Here is a 14,335-nt window from a genome sequence, read left to right on the forward strand (position 1 = left end):
ATATGTTAAATTTGTTCCCTAAAGAAAAGCATTCCAAGAAACACATTCAGATGGAAGCACACTTGATGCTGCAACTGACACTAGAATATTGTTTCTGAGTTTTAAATAAAATGTAAGGAACTCAGTAATTAAGAAAACCTACAAAAAGTTATTAAATTCTAACTAAGTTTAGCAATACCATGAGACCTTTGGCTTGTCCTTTTTTGTTGCACCTCAGAGAACTCTGCACAGACTCTCCCAGGGAAATAATCCACCCCACACACTTTATTAACATTAACATAACACAGCAAAACTTTAGGTAATTAAGTTTAATGTGTTGTTCAACAAAACATGGAATTTCACACAACTTACTGTAATCCTTTACAGCTCACAATAACCTCATAGCAAAATCAAAATGGAGTAAAAACTGCCCCTGTATTGTTAGGCAAGAGCTTGATTTTCTTCTTGCTGCTCCCCTGAAAAGCAACACAGTAATAACAGTTACAATATGACATTCAAATACCTAAACATGAAATAAGTTTGTATTGTTTCATTATGTCTAGGGAAGTGCATTCCCTTAATCCAATTCTGTAACTTGGAAATAAGAGGAAATATCACAGGAAGTGCATTTGTGCTTTTCTACATGCAATACACATGAAGAGACCAACATGGTATGTTCCATGATATATAAACAGAGGTTTCATTATAGTGAAATGCAGACCAACACTCAGCATTACAATAAATTATTTGTCTGAAACTAACCACTCAGTTGTCTGCAAGGAAAAGCTGTGTTACAGTCCCTTTGAAGTCACTTTAGTGAAACAACCACAGGCTGTGGTTTGTCAGGGGTGAGGGGTGGTTGTTTTTGGTTTTTTTCTTTCTTCTTTAATTAAAAACAAACTACAAACACTAAAGATGAAAAACAGTACATACAGAATCTTTTAGGCCAATTAAAAATTCCAACTAGTCAAAACAAGGCACTGAAAATTGATTTGTTTGGAGAGCACAGGAAGCTGCCCTACCAAGCAGGTTATATTTTTTTTTTCTTTTTCTTCTAAATTTAACTTCTACTTTCCTGCTTCTAAGAAACTCCTCAGCTGTTCACCTTTGTCATGGCAAGTCTTCAGCATTAACAGCTTGCTGGACCTTCTCTTGAGATTGTTTATTTGCTTTCCAAGGAAACTGCACTTTACAACTGCCTTGTCTGGACAGTAATCACACGGCTTTTCAGAGAACACATTACTCAAGATGAAGAGAAGTCCTGCAACACAGAGTCTTGCAAAGTCCCACAGCTATGAGGAAAGCTGTGCAGCAAAAATCATTACAAAAGGTGCTGCCAGTGCCATTTTAGGAGAGACAGGGACAGGCTGAAGCCTCCCACAAAGCTGGGGCTTCCCAACTCAACATTTGTTACTGACTGACACCAATTCATCCTACTGCACGTTTCCTCTTCCTCACTGAACTGCTGTGAAACTTCTGAGCATCTGTTTTGTATTTGTATTCTGTTTCATTTTTACTGAATTGAGGGGGGAAAAAAAAGATACAGCCCATAATCAAATTCCAAGAAAGCCAGTTGACAGAATCACAGAAAGGTTTGGGCTGGAAGGGACCTTAAAGATCTTGTTCCAACCCCCTGGAACAGTTCTACCATGAGAATCTGTCTTATTAACACAGGTAAAGGAATTTTTGAATCCCTGTCATTCAACTACTACAACAGTGAAAGTATTTCAAATTTCTCAATGCTTCCTCAAAAAACCCCATTCAACTACTTTGACTCATCACTTTTCAATGTTAGAGCAAATAACATGTATTTTAGAAAAGATTGTTTATTACCTGCTTTGACAGCTTTGTAATTGTTACACGTAAACCAGAAAAAGAACTTTAAATTAGCTTGGTTATATTCCAAATGTTAAAGTTAGATGCTAATAACAAAAGCAGCATTGGAGAAGGATTGTCTTCAGAAACCTTACTGGATGTGGGCTGGTAACCCTTCCAGTTGGCTTGGCCCTGCTAATGCCCCTTGAAATCAGAATTTCTGTACATTTTTTCCTTCCTGTTATATCAACCTGCCAACTCCTCACAATAGCCACAACTCAAAAAGCCATTCCATTTCATCTGGCAAGAATCTTGAAGTCACTTGACTCCCTCACTGCTTCTCCATCAACTTAATTCTCTACAACTGCTGAAAGCCAGTGTCATCAGGCTCCAAAACCAAGCCAGAAACCAAACATTAAGCCACCAATGAAGCTGAAATTAAGTGCTCTTCCTACAATGTCTTTGATGTGTGAAATTCCTTAATAACTGGTGTTTGGCCAACCCAAAACTAGATTCAAGAATAAAAAGCCTAGAATACAACAGCTGCTTTATGATTATTAATACTGAATGTGCTAATAAAGCACCTACAATAAGACCTTGTTGTTTTCCTGACCCTTACAAGCACAGAATGAGAAGACATACTTGGTAAAGCCCAAAGCAACAAGAGGAAAACACGACAGCCAAGTGCCTGCAAAGCAGGAAATACCTGCCTGCATCGCCTCCCTTCAATAGGAAGTGCAGTACCACACCTTTGAAAACAAGAAGCATACATTAACAAAAGCACTGCTCCTTTCTGAAGAAAATTCACTATTTTCTATCTGCCCAGATTTCTAAAAACACTCAGTTAGCAACTGAGTTTGATCTTACTTTTAATATGCAAATTCAGCTACCAACAGGACTTTGGGCAACTGACCTGACCCCTGTGTGGACATCCCCCAGTCCGTAAGAACCTCAGTGACATCAGCACTTTACTCACTGCTGTCCTGTGAGTGAAAGACAAACCCTTTGATGGGGTGTTCACACACTGAAACACAAACCATTTTCCTCATAGTGAAGTTATACAACTACTCCTGGTAGGTAAATATTCCCTGGAATAATACAGCATGCCCTAGGATCTCTGTCTCAATAAACTCCTCTTGTTTTTGAATCTCCTTACCCTCAGGCAGCTGCTGCTCCTTAGCCTTGTACAATTACCACTGTGTACATGGCTGATCATTTGTCCAGCATTTGATGTACTTGGTGGGATTCAGAACTGAGATACTGATCTCATCAGACTCTTTCAAAGCCTCACCACCTTACCTTTTAGGGCAACAAAGTTGTTTTCATACCAAACAACTATTCACAATATTTCTTGCATCTCAGAAGGCTGAAGTAAGCAATCAGTTAAAACACAAACTGCCTCACCTGTATCAAATCAGTTCCAGGAATTCAGTTACTACTGCACTCCAAACTAAAATTATAGTGCCAGAGAAAAATGCTGTTTTGAAGAATGTACTTGAATTCTCCAGCTTCATCAGCACTGGTATTTATTTGCTCCTGACCTAGCTTCCAAGGATTCTTCTCTGCCATAGAATTGATTTTTGAACACCAACTTGTTCACCTGCTAAAACCAAAAGTAAGAACAATTAGGAAAGCCACAAGGAAAACCACAGTGGATGACAAGAATCAGACAAACATGGTACTTGACATACTTGACCATATTGGCAAGGGGTTTGGACACATCATGCAATGCCAGTGCAATGTCCTATGGTCTCTGTGTCTCCCTGTACACATTAAAATATACAGTTTTTTAAAGGTCAAAAAACTAAGACATGGATTAATTATTCAGTAATTAATGTGGATAATCAAAACCTAAAGCAAAAGTACTGGACAAGCAAACCTATTGGAGGCTCCTCTGATCTGAACTGGGAATGCCCCAGTTACTACAGACATTGCAGTAACAGACACCAGCAGTCGATGGTGGGGTGGCCTCGCTGAGCACAGCACCGTTTTAGATAATTTAACACATCACTTGGTGTGCAACATCATTTGGTCACCAATGAAACATCTTTCTTTTGAGAAAGGTTAAAGCACATGCAGTTGCACTTGCCTGCAGTACTGTAAAAGCCTAACTGCTGATGGGGACACATGTGAAGCACTGGCTATTTCCCTGTTCACTCATGAACCTGCACACAACTAAGGAAGGCATCACTGGGCTTGCTGCTTGTACTCTGAGGTATTTTACAAATTTTCCACTATCTCTTAAAGATTCTTGCCTCAGAAGGACTAGACCATCCATTATGTACCAAGATGCTTTTAGATAATAAAGCAGAGTATAAATGAGTTTCTAATAAACAAAATTAATGTGGAAATAAAATAAATTTGAAATATTTTCAAATGAGAAACATGCAAAAAACCACAGTATCACTAATGTGTCACCTGTCCTTGTCAATGTGCAGTCCCCTGGCAACTCTCGCTCCTCTTTCACAGTTACAATTCTCATGTCTCTGAATCCAGAACACACAGATTCTTTAGGCAGCTGGTCATCATTGTCATACCTGCAAATACAACCCAAGCTGAAACTCTTCTTCTGCAAAGAAGTTCTGCCTCTGTTTCATCTGCAGTAGTGGCATGTGCTCAGCTATACAAACAAGAAAACAAAGACACAAAACCTTCTATGAAAGATTTAAAGTCTTCAATTTAACTAAAAATAGCTGTATAATTTCCTTTTTATATATAATTTCTACCTCATTATTTTTAAATGCCAGTTACAGTCTTTCAAGCAAGAAAAATATTTCATCCACCCTTCCCAAGTAAGAACAGGACAGTACCAACGTTCCATCTGCTGCTATTAAAGGAGAGCTAACTGACAATGCTTTTTCTTCCTTCCCAGTGATTCTTCTCACACCCCCAGAGAGAGGCAGAGTGGAGCTTTTGACAACGGGTCAAGACACAATTGGTATCAACACTCAGAATTATTTACTTGGTATTAGTAAACAGAGGAGCACCATGACAATCTACTCACAAATCTGGTAAAAACGCTGCAACTTCTGCATCATTTCTCAAATTCAACTTTTCCTTAAGTGTCAGCCACCAGTCAATGAGACTTCCCACATAAATCCTTGTTTTCCTCTTCTATCAAGACTTTGCTTTCTCTTTTTCTTTTCCAGAAAAGACAACACTGGGGGCCTTCCACACCTCTTCGCTGGCAGGGCCATGGTGAGCCTGGAATTAAAGGAGAGGATTTATTGAGAGGCAGCTCGGAACAGCCGGTAGGTACCTCAGTGCCCTGGGCCAGCACAGAGGACTGATAGCCGAGCACCTCTGGCTCCTCCGCTGCAGCCCTGCACCGATGTCTCCAGACCCGCACCCACTCGCTCACGTCCTCCCCCTCGGCGTCCCTCCGCGGTAGCAGCGGCTGAGAACGGGGATGCTTCCAGTAGGAACACGGTAAAGGGCTGCGGGACAGTCCCGCACAGCGCTCCTGAGGGGAGGGGAGAGAACATTCCCACCCCACACCGCTCCTGAGAGGAGGGGACATGGCCGCCTCAAACCGCTCCTGAGGGGAGGGGACATTCCCACCTCACACCGCTCCTGAGGGGAGGAGAGAGAACATTCCCACCCCACTCCTGAGGAGAGGGGACACTCCCGCCTCACGCCGCACCTGAGGAGGGAGGAACATGCCCGCCTCAGGGAAAAGAGGAGCCATTCCCGCCTCATACCGCACCTGAGGGGAGAAGAGGGGAGAAGAGGGGAGAGGGCATTCCCGCCTCATACCGCACCTGAGGGGAGGGGAGAGGGCATTCCCGCCTCACACCGCACCTGAGGGGAGGGGAGAGGGCATTCCCGCCTCATACCGCACCTGAGGGGAGAAGAGGAGAGAGGACATTCCCGCCTCACGCTGCACCTGAGGGGAGAGGAAGGGCCAGGCCATTCCCGCCTCGCACCGCTCCTCAGGGGAGGGGCCATTCCCGCCTCACACTTTTCCTTAGAGGAAGGGACATTCCCGCCTCACACCTTTCCTGGGACACACACATTCCCGCCTCACGCCGCACCTGAGGGGATGCGAGAGAACATTCCCACCCCACACCGCTCCTGAGGGGAGGGGACATGCCCGCCTCAGAAAGGAGGGGCCATTCCCGCCTCAAGCTACACCTGAGGGGAGGCGCCGGGCCATTCCCGCCTCATGCCGCTCCTGAGGGGACACCAGCCCCTGTCCCCGCTCCTGAGGCGCTGCTATTCCCATCTCACGCCGCTCCTGAAGGGAGGGGAGGGGCCATTCCCCCTCACACCGCTGCTGGGGCTAGGACAGACACAGACACCCACATTCCCACCTCATGGCACTCCTGAGGGGACACCAGTCCTTGCCGCCGCTCCTGAGGGGGGACAAGCGCACCTCACACCGCCCTGCGGGGTACGCCCTTTCCCCACGCCGATGTCTCGCTGCCCCGGTCGGGGTCTCTCTGTCGGTCGGTGTGTGTCTGTCTATCTGTCGGGGCCGCTCTGTCGCTCCCTCACTCGCCGCGGCGCCGCCACCTCGGAGCGGCCCGAGGTAAACAAGGGCCACGTGACCGGCGGCGCGCGCTGATGGCGCGGGCACACGCCAGGTGGGAGGGGCTCGGCTTTAAGGAAAAAGGCTCAAAAATCGGTTTTAATGAAAAAGGCTGAAAAGTGGGTTTTAGGTGTTAAACCGGGGCAATGACTCGAAACCTGTTCTGAGAGAGCAGCCAGTGCGCTCAGGTAAAAACTGTTCTCAGCCCTTCACTGAAGCTCAGAGGAAGAACCAACCCAGCATGTTTTGTTTTTCTAAAAATATTTGCTTAATAACAAATTTTAATTACTTGTGTTATGCACAATAAAAAAAAAATCTGCTGTTTTCCCAAGCAGCAATTCCCAGGAAGAATATCCAAAATACTGTGTGGTTGTCTTGCCTTCTGAAAGGCCAGATTCAGAGACAAAACTCGAATTTTGCTCTAAAGAGCAGAAAATGTTTGAAATGTGTCCTACCTGTTGAAATGTGATAACAAGAGGAAGAAAATGCAGTGAGAATTTGCAATGCCTGTTGTCACAGTGTGTTGTTATAAGTGTCACATGTATAACCTGCATTCCACCAGGTCCTTGGCACTTCCACACGTTCCTGGTGACAGAGCCTGCATTTTAAAATAAATAACTAAAAACTCAGACCAAGTTAGCCAGCAATATGTGGATAATTTTATCTAAAAAAGACAGGGACAATCATACCTGCCAATTTGTTTTTTATCATTTCTGCTGTCAGCTTTGGTAGAGTCACAGTAGCAACTCAAGTTGGCTCAAGAATTAGTAGGTGACTGAAGACTTGTAAAAATATTTATCTGCATTTTCTGAATCAGCTGAATAGCCAAAACAATTTTTTTGGTTTGTTGTCTAACATTTACATAACTTGAAAATAAAGAACTGGAGAAAAGAGCCATCACTTCCTGAAATCTGTCTTTGTCTTTTATCATTTACATCTTCAGCCCGTGAGCAGATTTTCATAGTACATTTTATTGTGTGAGTTAGCAGAGAAGTAAAATTTAAAATAATTATTGTAGCTTAGTTACAGTTTTGCTCAAAATAACCCAAATTCTCAGTGATACATGTATATAAAGATAATCCCTTGCACTTTGCTCATTTAATTTAGATATAATTTCTCATAATTTACCATTATTTCTATAAAATATCTTCTTGGTGATACTGTTCCAAGTAAATAGGACTGTTTTAGAGGCTTTTCATATTTAGTTTTTCTGATTGCCTTCACAAATATAGTTATTGTTTGTGTAACTAGATCCACATTCCCAAGAACAGAATTGTGTTAACACCAAAACCTGTTGTGTGCTTAAGGTTCCTGTTTATTTTGAAATCACAAAGCTGCTGGGAGAAGCAAGGGGGTGCAAACAACATTTAGTTCTACCAAGTAATTTGGAAACAAAAGCAGTTATGCAGCAACCCACCTTTTATGCCTACTAAGTCAAGCAAGCTACTGCTGTTGTGCATGCAAGTTAAAAATAGCATGTAAAAACAGTGTCAGTGTCCTCAAAAACTAATTACTACCTAAGAAAAAATTTCAAAGCCCTTAAGTTAATGTATATTTGCCATTTTTGTGAGGGCTTTTTTTGTTTTTGTTTTTTCTTTTCATCTCATTAGGATCTGCCAGCCAGTGTTTATTTCGGCTGCTTGAGCTGATCCTGCCTGTGTGACAAACAGGAATGCTTTCAGTGCCACCAATATTTGTATTAATGTTGGTTTACCACCTGGACATCCCTGTCAGCAAGGTGAGTATTTTGCCTCTGAGTAGTTTCACACAGGTCCCAAAATGAGCAGCATTCCTGGTGCATGGAATTGTGTCTGACAAAGCAGCAGCTGCTACTCAGGAATGAAATTCCAAAGCCAATTCCCCAGGCCCCAAAGGTGAGGGTTTGTTCTTCACAGCAATGCACAGAGGAACTGAGGGCACCAGGTGCAGAGTCTGCCTCCTCCTAACCCCAAACTGTGGCCACATAGGAAGGAAGTTCAGAAGTTTTTATATATATATTTACATATGTATTTGTAGAGATTTGCATGGCAGTCTCACAGCTACATCAACTCACTCTCTCCCCTTCCATCAACAGAAAATCCTGGCTGTACTATCACCTTTCTGCTGATGAATATTTCACTGTGCTCAGTAGTTTGCAGAGCAAACATCTTGTTTAGCTTCCAGCTGCCAGCATGGCAGTAATGCACCTTACAAACCCCAGAAGCCTTCTGCCTCCTGAGGTGTAATTTTCATTTCAAAATGTGTTGCTACAAGAGCCATCAGTTAACCCAGGAACATGTCTAAGTACCCCACTGATCTTGTGTTTTATGAGTATTTGTGAGATGGGATTGAGAGACTGCTCCCTGGAAATGCCAACACAATCTTCATACAGTAATTAATGTGTCTGTAATGGGATAAAACCCTCACAGAGACCAAGCTGGTCTAGCCAAGTATCCTGTTTCTAGAAGGCATGGCAAGCTCAGCCCTTTCACTGGATTTTCTCCCAGATTCCAATTATCCACGATTTAAGGACTTGGAAGATGAGGGTGACTCCAAACCATTTCATTAAGCAGGTGTGAGAAGACCTACACCTCAGGAACAGAATTCCTTTTAGACCCCTCTTAATATTTTGGACTTCATAATGTCCTTCTTTAGGGAGTCTTTGCTTTTTGCTTTTGTTACATAATTGTTATTGCTAGATAGAAAGGGAGCTATGACACTGGCACAAAGCCATTTATTTCCATGTTCCAGTGCAATCCTGACACCTCAGTAAAGGACACAGCACAGCAGGAACATGAATCAGTCCCCCAAAGACCATCTCTCATCTTGTAAGCAGGCTGTTTCTAACCCAAAACAGAATCAAAGCAACTATTTAATCAATAGAAATAAGAATAAAGCTGAAAACTGAAAACAACAGGGTTTATCACCACATGATTCATTCCAGCAGGAGACTTTGCTTGTCCTTAGTGCTTTCAGAGCACCTCAAATTGTTAAGAACAGAATATAAAAGATAAATTGACACACAGTTAAGGTTAGCACACTCATTTCCAAACTGAGCTCCTGGTCATTTGGGCCTTCATGATACAACACAGGAGCTACTTTGTTCTAAGAGATTTTAAGGAAAGTGAAGTCAAGAGCTGCACTCTGACTGCACCTTGAGCAGTAAATCCAAGTAAAATCCAAAGTAGAATTCCTCACATTTAGTGTTCGCTGCTGAGGTTGGATGATTCATCACATTTAAATTCTTTCACATGAGTTTCCTAATTTCCTTCTTTTATCTGTTACCATTTAAATTCTTTCACATGAGTTTCCTAATTTCCTTCTTTTATCTGTTACCATAATATCTAAAAACAATTAATAATCGTTTATTTGAGAAAGAAACTGAATTATGCAGTGTGATACCTAATATGCAATAAAACATGCAGAAAACATGAAGTAAAAAAAAAAAAAAAAAAAAAAGTCAGAGTCAAGCCAAGAAGCTGAAGCATTTTTACTACAGAAAAATGGCATCTCTAACAATATATTTGTTTCATGTTTCCTATTTTTACTTTCTCCCCCTCACCATCTGCCTCTGTTCTGCTTTTTTCTTTCAAAAAGCATCCACCTTATTTAGCTTCACTCACCTCATCACAGGATTCAGGCTGAATTAAAACAAAATCCCCAATGCCAAAGCCAAAAAAGCACTGTCTCTTCATAAAAGACCTTCCAAAAATAACTCTCCTTTCCTTACAGAAGCTGTAGATCTTTAAGAGGAGCAATCCATCTTCATTCAGTGCTTGGCTACTCGCCCTCTAGGCAAAGGAACTCAAACTTTTGGCTCCTGGTAACTCTGGGTTGTACCTGTGCCTTCAGTGCTGCTCTTTTTGCAGATCTTCTCCTGTTCTTTTGGTAGCCAGCCCTGAATGCCACAAGAGTGAGATCCCATCGTGTGGAAAAAGAAGGCAAATTACAGAATGTGCAGTCCTTGAGCAAGAACTAGTCCTTCCATCGTGGAAGGAGCAATGCCCAGGGGGATTTGCTGTGCTGTGGAGCAGAGTCCCACTGCTTGGCTTAAGGCACCCTGCATGAAAATAAAACCATTTTGGGGAGACAGTCCTCAGAAGGAAATAGTGATAAATAGAGAATGCCCATCTTTGGCATGTGCAGTGGTCAGGAGAGCCTGGCAGTGCCAGAACCTGCGCTGTGCTGCCTGCAGAGGAAGCAAAGGATAATGAGGAGATGAAATACAAAAAGGCACTACACTAACCTGTGGCAGCACCACAACCCACATCTGGAGGTGAGTCCCTGCAGGGCCAGAAAGGTCAGGACAAATGCTCTCATTTGTGAGTCAATTCTCTGCAGCAACCACAGTGAATTTGTTACTGCAGGCCTTGCATGGACTAAGGAAACTTCTGGGCCCAGCCAGGGTACAGCCCTGAGGCTCTGGCTCTCGTGGGGAGAAATGTTGTGTGCAGTCAGTGAGGAGCCTGGCAGGGTCACACACCCTCCCAAGGCACTGACACATCCTCGTGCCTTCAGGGCCAGCGGGGCCTGGGCACCAGAGCAGCAGGAGAGGAGTGAGGGACTCGCTGTTATCCTGGCTGTGTCTCTGGGGCTCTGGTGCTGTGCCACAAGGGGCTCACAGAATCACAGAACCAGCTGCACTGGGAAAAACTCTGAGATCACTGTGCCCACCCTGGGACCAAACACCGCCTTGTCAACCAGCCCATGGCACTGACTGCAGTGTCCAGCTGTTTCTGTAGCACTGCAGGGATGGTGACTCCACCCTGGGCAGCCCATTCTGGTGTTTAATCATGAAGAAAATCTTCCTGAGTGCAACCTCAACCTCCCCTGGTGCCGCTGCAGGCCCTGTGCTCTCCTCCTGACCCTCACCTGTCAGGGAGAGAGTGGTCACCCCTAAAATTCCTCTTCCAGGCTTGGAGGGCTGGATGGGAGGGAGAAAAAAATATGGAACGCTTCACGAATTTGCGTGTCATCCTTGCGCAGGGGCCATGCTAATCTTCTCTGTATCGTTCCAATTTTAGTATATGTGCTGCCGAAGCGAGCACGAATCTGAGCGCTTACCCGTCGGTATTTATACCCCAAGGACCCAGGCTCTGCAAGGTCAGGGTGACGTGGGTGGGACAGCCTGGCGGTGCCAGGGAAGCAGCAGCAGAGTGCACAGCACCCCGATCTTACCGAGGGGTTCGGCGGGCAGGAGACGGCGAAGAGAGGGGGGACAGACCCCAAATCCGGCCCTAACCGCGTTATGCACACGGCCCCGCGGTATGCAAATGTACGCAAAGCACTCTGGGCCGGGGCGGTACCGCTGCCCCTCGCGGGGCCGTTCTGTGTCGGTAACTCCCGGTGGGCTCAGGGGCAGGTTGGGATGTGCGCAGGTGCGAATGTGGCGCTTTTCTGAGGTGACGCATCGCTAATTTAGACCTAAACTAGTTAATATTACCCACCTGTGGCGATATGCGGGTGGCCGAAGCCGTTTGTCGTTTCACAGGATCACAGAATCGTTCGGGTTGGAAGGCCCGTGTGGAGATCACAGCCCCCGCCAAGGCAGGGCCACCTGGGGCAGGTGACACAGGAACGCATCCAGGTGGGTTTGAGTGTCCGCAGAGAGGGAGACCCCACCGCTCCCTGGGCAGCCGTTCCACTGCTCTGCCACCCTCAGCGTGAAGAGCTTCTTCCTTGCTGAGGCGAAACTTGTGTTTTACGTTATGACATTTACTCCTGATGCATTTGGAGTGTGTCTCCGGAACACGCAGCTGTAGCGGGGCTGTGGCTGCAGGGCCAGGCAGGGCGCACAGTGTGTGCAGACAGCGGAGGCTCCGCAGTGCTGCCCGTTCTAAGCTGGGCCGGGAGCAGTGTTGGGTACGAGCAGCAGAGTGGCGCAGCGGAAGCGTGCTGGGCCCATAACCCAGAGGTCGATGGATCGAAACCATCCTCTGCTAGCCTTCGTGTTTTCCTTTTCCTCGCGGCACAGCGCCCGTCCTCTGCCGGATGTTTTTGGGTGTGAGGGACGGTGGAGGGGCTGGTGCGAGGACTGTTGTTTTTCCTAAAATCTTGGCGACGTGCAGTGCAGCTGCTGCGAGTAAAGGACGGACAGAGCGGTGGCAGTGGGATGCCTACAGCCCTTCCAGTGCCGTTTGAAGGTCTCGTAGAGTCACAGGATGGTTTGGGTGAAAAGGAATCTTTTAAAACCACTTAGTCCCACCCCCTGCCATGGCTGGGGACACACGAGTTGCTCAGAGACCCGTCCGACCTGGCTTCGAATGTTTGCAAGGATGGGGCATCTGCCACCTCTCTGGGCACCCTGTGCCTCAGCACCCTTGTGCTGAAAAGTTTCTTCTTTATCTTTCATAAGAAAGCTCCCTTAGATACTGAAAGGTCACAAGGTCCCTCGGGAGCCTTCTCTGCTCCAGGCTGAACAGCCCCAGCTCTCTCAGCCTTTCCTCAAAGAAGAAATGCTCCTCTGAGCATCTTCATGCCTCCGACTGGACGTGCTCCTGTAGGTCCATTGCTTTAATTAGGCATCAGAAAACTCAGCACACATTTATAGTTTTTCCCCGTTTTGCCGGATTAAATGCCAAACAATGCCAAACAGCAGGCAGACTCTCTGCACGAAATTCAGGAAAGCAAAATAGAAAAACGTGGAAACCTAAAAGTCAATGCATGTGGTATTGAAAGTCTGTATTCGGCCTCTGCATCGCATGATCTGAGGAAAAAGGCTCCCTGAACTCAATGGCACAGTGCTTCTCAGGGGGCGTTGTTTTCAGGGCTGCAGAATGTGTGAAACAAACAGTGGAGTTCCTGCATGGGATGAGTACGTGCGGAATACGTAGAAGAACCAGGCAGGGGTTTTGTTCACAAACCGAATGCAACGATGGATTTTTTTGTGTCTGCATTTGGCTCAGATGGCGCGACTCGGTAAGCTGTGTTGTGCGGTTCCATGGTGTAATGGTTAGCACTCTGGACTCTGAATCCAGCGATCCGAGTTCAAATCTCGGTGGAACCTGAACATTTTTGCCGCAAACGCGTTTCTTTCCTGCTCACAGCCATGGAAAATGAATTTAAAGCGTTTTTCATGGACTGTTAGAATGCCAGAAACATCCCATGCCTCGTGGAAAACCTATCTAGCGTAGAAGAGTAACCAGTCCGAGATTTTCCTGGGGATTACACCCCTGTATGTGTTATTTATTGCAGCCAGGTTTGTATTTTCTGACAAATAATGTGAAGAATCTTAGACATGTCACAGCTTATTGTTTTCTTTCTGTGCTTTGAATCGCCTGTGTAGATTCACAGTTCTGAATTCTGCATCAGCAAAGCTGGTGGCAGCTGCTGAGCTCTGCAGGGATGAGGTTTAGGGGTGTCTCTGACATGTTCTGCAATGTCATGTTTGCCTGGAGCGACAGGACAAGGGGGAATGGCTTTGCTCTGCCGGAGGGAGGATTAGATGGGATATTGGGAAGAAATTATTCCCTGGGAGGGTGGGGAGGCCCTGGCACAGGGTGCCCAGAGAAACTCGATCCATGCTCCAGCACTGACAACATCCAAGGCCAGGTTGGACAGGGCTCGGAGCATGCTGGTCTGGTGGAAGGTGTCCCTTTAAGGTCCCTTCCAACCCAAACCATTCTGTGATTCTGTGAAGGCAACAAATACCGCAGAAACTCGGAACAAACACGAAGGTTTAGGTCGTGTTAAATTCCCGTCGGCCAGCCCAGGTATAAAGGTAGGACAGGCAGTGAATTCCCAGCGGGATTTGTTTGCTGTGCATTAATTGTGGCGGCTGGCGGAGAGCAGAGGCACCGCCCGGTTCTATGGTGTAATGGTCAGCACTCTGGACTTTGAATCCAGCGATCCGAGTTCAAATCTCGGTAGAACCTGTCCCAGGTGTGTGTTTTTGTGCCTGGCAGGGACAGAGCGGAGCGAGCCCAAGCTCCGGCTCAGCCCCACAGGGTGTCCTGCACCTCCGCTGTGCCACGCTCTTCCCACTTTTCTTCAATACAGTGAATTCGACAAAAGACACTATATAATTCTTAC

At 45.6% G+C, this 14,335-nt stretch overlaps 1 long non-coding RNA gene and 4 other non-coding genes across 13 annotated transcripts; 3 read left to right on the plus strand and 2 right to left on the minus strand.

The window, feature by feature from the left end:
* Positions 1-244: 244 nt before the first annotated feature.
* On the minus strand, positions 245-7,276 carry LOC117005419. Of its 9 annotated transcripts, none has more exons than XR_004419823.2 (5): positions 6,108-7,276; positions 4,799-4,998; positions 4,213-4,414; positions 3,486-3,557; positions 245-3,394 (listed from the first exon to the last, which is right to left on the minus strand). It is a non-coding gene; the product is annotated as an uncharacterized LOC117005419 (long non-coding RNA). The 9 variants fall into 9 exon arrangements; XR_004419821.1 differs by having other exon boundaries at positions 245-3,397; positions 6,108-7,275; XR_004419826.1 differs by lacking the exon at positions 3,486-3,557 and having other exon boundaries at positions 245-455; positions 3,199-3,397; positions 6,108-6,621.
* A 3,969-nt stretch (positions 7,277-11,245) lies between these two features.
* Positions 11,246-11,352, minus strand: LOC117005488. Its single transcript, XR_004419836.1, has one exon. It is a non-coding gene; the product is annotated as a U6 spliceosomal RNA (small nuclear RNA).
* An 822-nt stretch (positions 11,353-12,174) lies between these two features.
* Positions 12,175-12,246, plus strand: TRNAM-CAU. Its single transcript has one exon. It is a non-coding gene; the product is annotated as a tRNA-Met (tRNA).
* A 992-nt stretch (positions 12,247-13,238) lies between these two features.
* On the plus strand, positions 13,239-13,310 carry TRNAQ-CUG. Its single transcript has one exon. It is a non-coding gene; the product is annotated as a tRNA-Gln (tRNA).
* A 796-nt stretch (positions 13,311-14,106) lies between these two features.
* Positions 14,107-14,178, plus strand: TRNAQ-UUG. Its single transcript has one exon. It is a non-coding gene; the product is annotated as a tRNA-Gln (tRNA).
* Positions 14,179-14,335: the final 157 nt, after the last annotated feature.

This window comes from Catharus ustulatus, chromosome 20, assembly GCF_009819885.2.
Source record: "Catharus ustulatus isolate bCatUst1 chromosome 20, bCatUst1.pri.v2, whole genome shotgun sequence".
NCBI classification, from domain to species: Eukaryota; Metazoa; Chordata; class Aves; order Passeriformes; family Turdidae; genus Catharus; species Catharus ustulatus.